This window comes from Lampetra fluviatilis, chromosome 13 (genome assembly GCF_964198595.1).
Source record: "Lampetra fluviatilis chromosome 13, kcLamFluv1.1, whole genome shotgun sequence".
NCBI classification, from domain to species: Eukaryota; Metazoa; Chordata; class Hyperoartia; order Petromyzontiformes; family Petromyzontidae; genus Lampetra; species Lampetra fluviatilis.
This window is the reverse complement of record NC_136287.1, coordinates 15,001,349-15,007,348: the sequence shown is the minus strand read 5'-3', so window position 1 is coordinate 15,007,348 and position 6,000 is coordinate 15,001,349. Positions and strand designations below refer to the sequence as shown.

At 55.0% G+C, this 6,000-nt stretch overlaps 1 protein-coding gene across 1 annotated transcript in view; it reads left to right on the top strand.

The window, feature by feature from the left end:
* The first annotated feature begins 4,598 nt into the window (after positions 1-4,598).
* The window catches only part of LOC144935583 (inactive tyrosine-protein kinase PEAK1-like), a 51,821-nt gene continuing 50,419 nt past the window's right edge, over positions 4,599-6,000 (top strand). The window contains exon 1 of the mRNA XM_078862393.1: positions 4,599-4,751. The gene's annotated coding sequence lies outside the window, so the exon portion shown is untranslated. The remainder of the gene's footprint in view (positions 4,752-6,000) is intronic.

Sequence of the window (6,000 nt, the reverse complement as noted above, 5' to 3'; positions counted from 1 at the left end):
TGGCTGCTCGCCCCGTGCGCCGGAGAGAGCCTCCGTCGTGAGAGCAGTGCTCCTCCTCCTCCTGCTGCTGCTGCTCCTACGCCAGCGCGGTGCATTAGCAGCAGCAGCAGGGGCAGCAGCAGCAGCAGGAGCAGCACTAGCAGCACTCCGTATCGCCTTACCGCCGTCACGCGCGCTAATGGGCGGAAGAGCTGCGGGCAGCAGGGGGCGAGGGGGCGAGGCGGCGCGGCCCCTTGGGAGCCGCCGAGAAACCACATCCGTCCCCTGGCCCCGGTGATTCTCCGGCACTCATCCCGCGCTCTCCCTCCCCTTCACTCGGCCCGTTCCCTCGACATTAAATATTCACGATCGAGAGCAGCAGCGGCGGCGGCGGCGGCGGCGTAGATGAGGAGGAGGAGGAGGCCAGGGAGCGGACAGCGCACGGCGCGAACCTCACTCCTAAAAACAACAACAACCAACAGGGATTCTAGATTTGAAGCTTTCGTGACTGCAAGGAATCATCTTCTTAGGTTTTTTTTTTCGGTAAAGTCACGTAGGTAAAACATCAAAATGAATGAAAATAAAATAAAATAACCAACAGGGAACAACCCAGGCGACTCACGCGTGATTCTCAAATGTCCAGGCAACTGTTTCTACTCTGTTCTTGCGTGTGGTGGCAGCAGTGATACGTGCAGAGGCGCAGTGCCAATGTCGATAGATATTGGCCACGACGAGAGGGATTCGGGAGAGAGTTTGTGTAGTTTTCTGTTCCTCCTCCTCCTTTGAAGGAGCGGACACTTGAGTGGTTCACCACATGGTTGTTAGTTTGGGCTGCACGGCCACAATCTGTGAACGCACCCCCTTGAGACCCTGCCGGTTGGTATGCTATTGATATTTACAGGACAACATACGTTGAATGTTGTTTTATTGTTTTATTACCGTAGGGTCCCATTTCAAAATCTACACATTTCAGGAGGCTCCTCTCCCGTTGGGAGCTTCCGAGACCCGCCCGTACTCTGCGTGATGTCTCCCAATGAGTCCTGTGCCTGTTGACCCACACACACGTACCCATTGACGCATGAGCAGTGAACACGTTTGTTCACATGTATTACATTGTATGCAGAAATATTTCCAGATTAATAACCACGAAGGTGATTAAATTACATGAGTCATAATAGATTTTTGGTACAGATCTAAAAAGTTAAATGTGTGTCGTAAACCCTCCTGCCAACCGACACAGCAATTTAAAAGGTCGTCACGTGATGAACACAAGCGCCAAGTTATCAGCGCGTCAGCAGCGCCGCCGCTGTGTCGTTGGAGAGCGACCCACACACACCACGTGGAACGACTGCGTACGGACGTGTCGCTGGTACTACAGCCAGCATCATCAGACAGCAGCCAACATGGTGAATATGTCCTTGTCGTTGGCCTTAAATAGGAGCTGCGAGGTTATGAATTTGCGCCCACAAGGGAGCTGGAAGTGTTACATTAAATCTGCCCAACTTACGGTGCAATCAGCTTATTGTCTTTAATGAACGCGTCCTGTGGTCCTTCCTTGAGCCGATGAGACTTTCCAGCGGTGGCCAGAGGTGAAACTTCCCAGGGGATGGGGGCGGTTCTGAGATGTCAAGGTTGTTAAAGTCAAGTGACGTTGATTTCGTGAGACCAGGTGAGAGTGTGTGTATGTTGAACTTTTTTCGCACCGTACTTAGCCAACCGTGCTAATTGGAGGTGTTGGGGAAGGAAAACAAACTAAGCACAATAAGCACTTCTAAAGAAGTTCGTTTTCGATGTATTGACCAGGATAGAGTCGCGTTTGCAAGGGTAACCTGGATCACCAAAATGACAACAGCAAACAAATGAAATAAAGTACAGCAATGATGAATTTAATATAAATCGGCGCAAAAACAACTGCGTCACGTGAGAAATCGAATATACTGCAGAAACATAAATCTGTAGCGCGAGTCGGATCGTGAAAAATTATGTTGAAACTGATCATAGCACAATCACAAAATCAAGCCACAGAAACAAACAGATATAGGATGACTGTTGTACTAATATGTAAACAAACCAGAATACAGTATTTGCCAAATGCAATTGCAAGTGAAGTTACGATGGAAAATCGACAGCTTAAATAGCGCCCTACATCAATAACGAGCACATTCCATGTATTCCGTCTGGTAAATATCAATACAACATCCATTAAGGCCCCAAGGAGGGTCGTGCCGCTGAGCGCTGCCGACTCGATCCGGTTTGTCTGCATTGCTCGCCGGCCCCGGGTCACGATCCGCATTCCCCACGGCCCCGCCGAGTCCGCTGCTGCCGCCGCTGCTGCTGCTGCCGCTGCCGCTGACCCTGAGCTGTGGTCCGGGCAGTGTCGCTGCTCGTGACGGCGCCACGCGCCCCGCTCGCTGCCCGCCAGGGCGCAGGTCGCCTTCGGCGTGAGCGGCACAGCAGGGCTGTAACACATGGATAGCGATGCCTTACAAGGGAACGACGCGTTTGTAGATCTAGGTGCTGGTGAAGCAGGGGCAATGTCCGAAACGTCGCCAGTCGAGTTCTGCTATTGACGAATGCGTCGTCGTTGTTGTTGTTGGTTCTCCTTGTGCACCACTGCCAACGCAGCATACGTCACTTCCAGCCGTCTCTCCAGCCCTGCCATGGCAATCCATGACACCCTCCACGGGGGGGGGGGGGTTAGTGGGTTGGGGGCTACGGGGGCTGGAGCGCTCCGCAGCACTCCGCATTGTGAAGTTACACACATTGGCGAGGGCGTCACGTGTCTCCTGGTCTCTGTCTCTGTGTCTCCTGGTATCTGTGTCTCCTGGTCTCTGTGTCTGTGTCTCCTGGTCTCTGTGTCTCCTGGTCTCTGTGTCTCCTGGTCTCTGTGTCTCCGTGCCCTTTCTGTGTGTTGCGTTTCTCTCTGTGTGTCTCTGTGTCACAGTGCCTGTGGCGAGATACTCACTACATCGCCTGGTATACAGGAGGTCGTGGCTTCGATCCCCGATCCTGGTGTATCTCGAGGTTGCATGTCTGTCCAATTGGCCGCGTGGATTTGTCTCGGGTCCTCCGGTTTTTCTCTCCACATTTAGAAACATGCGTTTAGAATATCTGGTTGCTCTTGATTTCCGCATGATAAACCACTTATTTGAGCTATCATTTGTGGCCAGTGGCCTTTACTTGCTCAAATAAAAACGAGTTACTTTCGTTGAAGCAACCCAGTCGTGGCGAACACGAGGTTGTAATGCTTTGCCGTCTGTGCCCTATCTCACGTAGAAATCCCGGTGTGGCTTCAATTACATCACGGAGCCCGGGGCGAAGGTCTCTGACCACAGAATAAAGACGCGGAAACCTCAAATTGAGAGTGTGAACATGACCCGTGGCAGCGCTCACACGTGCGGGCAGGTTAGATGACAGCGCCTGACGTCTTCCTACTCAGAGTGAGCTCCACCAAACACGACCATGTGGCCTAAAGCTGCAGAAACAACGTGATGGCAATTTGAAATCTAGACGCGACTGGCTTCATCCTCACTGGTGATCATCAACAGTTCAGCTGTGTACTGGACTCATGCTGGTTTTGTGATTGCCACAATGTAACTAACCCTCATTCGTTGAAATCCAACGGTTGCTTTTGTGCTGATTGCCATTTGCCTCGTTGCTGTACTTATTTGTTTAGCTTTTGTCATTGTGGTGCCCCAGGTCATTCTTGCGAATCAGACTCCTATCCGGCTTTCTCGAATTCTCGCCTTGTTACACTAAATCAACGTGGACATTGCAACCTGTGCGTATGATGGGAGAACCCACCACCACAGTGGGAGGAAGCTGCGGGCTGGAAACAGAAACAGTAACACGCGAAGGTGCTGACGCTGCTGCTGCTGCTCACACACAGCAGGCTGCAGGCAGCAGCCGCACCACTCCTGACGTGCACGCCACGTGAGCGCAGCGTGGCAATGCTCTCAGCCTTGTCCAGACCACCAACTCCAAATAGAGTCGGCGATCGATGCAGTAATACGGCCACATATTTTAGCTGTCAGTTAAAAAGGGTTAAACGTGTTTCTTGCCGAACATCTCTTTATGTGCGGCAAACCGGTTATCGCTTTAAAGCGGGCTTTTTTCATGCGGTTACCGGTAATGCAAACATTTTTTTTTAAACAACCCCACAGCCACAGCGCACGACGCCGCTCGTGGCCGCTACAAGGAAACAATTCCCTTCTTGGATCCCATTCTTCTCGGTGCCGCACGCTCCGAGCCATCGCCCCCGCCCTCCCCGCCGCCTTGGGGAGCGCAGCGGCGGCGGGCGGCAGTCGCCTGCCGACAGCGGCGGGGCTGGGGGGGGCTGGGGGCGCGAGGGGGGAGGAGGGGGGGCAAGGGGGAAGCGAGGGGGGGCGAGGGGGGAGCGAGGGGGGAGGGGGAAGCGAGGGGGGAGGGGGAGGAGGGGGGATGTTGAGACAGAGGGGCGGGAGGAGGAAGGGGAGGAGGAGACTGGGCGAGTGAGAGGAGGAGCCGAGGAGGAGGGGGAGGGGTCGGGGGAGAGGGGGGAGAGGGGGGAGGGGCTCGCGGTGCCGCCTCCCCGCGCTCCCTGCGAGAGGCAGAGAGTTCGGAGAGAGAGGAGAGCGGCAGCAGCAGCAGCGTGGGAGACGGGGAGACCAGGGGGACCAGGGAGACCAGGGGGACCAGGGGGCCCAAGGGAGACCAAGGCGGTCCCAGGGGGACCAGGCGCCCCGTGCTGCTACCAGGACCCGGGTTCGACTGCAGGAACCTCCAGCTTGCAGGTAACGCAGACGCGGGTACCACCACCACTACCACACACAGGTACCACCACTACCACCACCACCACACACAGGTACCACCACTACCACACACACAGGTACCACCACCACCACACACAGGTACCACCACCACCACACACAGGTACCACCTCCACCACTACCACACACAGGTACCACCACCACCACACACAGGTACCACCACCACCACACACAGGTACCACCACCACCACACACAGGTACCACCACCACCACACACAGGTACCACCACCACCACACACAGGTACCACCACCACCACACACAGGTACCACCACTACCACACACACAGGTACCACCACCACCACAACCACACACAGGTACCACCACTACCACACACACAGGTACCACCACCACCACAACCACACACAGGTACCACCACTACCACACACACAGGTACCACCACCACCACACACAGGTACCACCACCACCACCACTACCACCACCACCACACACAGGTACCACCACCACCACACACAGGTACCACCACCACCACCACTACCACCACCACCACACACAGGTACCACCACTACCACACACACAGGTACCACCACTACCACAACCACACACAGGTACCACCACTACCACACACAGGTACCACCACTACCACACACACAGGTACCACCACCACCACAACCACACACAGGTACCACCACTACCACACACACAGGTACCACCACCACCACAACCACACACAGGTACCACCACAACCACACACAGGTACCACCACTACCACACACAGGTACCACCACCACCACAACCACACACAGGTACCACCACTACCACACACACAGGTACCACCACCACCACAACCACACACAGGTACCACCACTACCACACACAGGTACCACCACTACCACACACACAGGTACCACCACCACCACAACCACACACAGGTACCACCACTACCACACACAGGTACCACGACCACCACCACTACCACACACAGGTACCACCACTACCACACACACAGGTACCACCACCACCACTACCACACACAGGTACCACCACCACCACTACCACACACACGGGTACCACCACTACCACGCCGTGTACAGTGTGCACACTGTACACGGCGTGTACATGCAGCCCGCACACGCCGCGTGACACGTACTCCATAACACACGCAGCGTGACAGTACACGGCTCAGTACAGATCACACACACACAACACACACAGCACACACAGCAACACACACAGCAGCAGCAACACAAACAC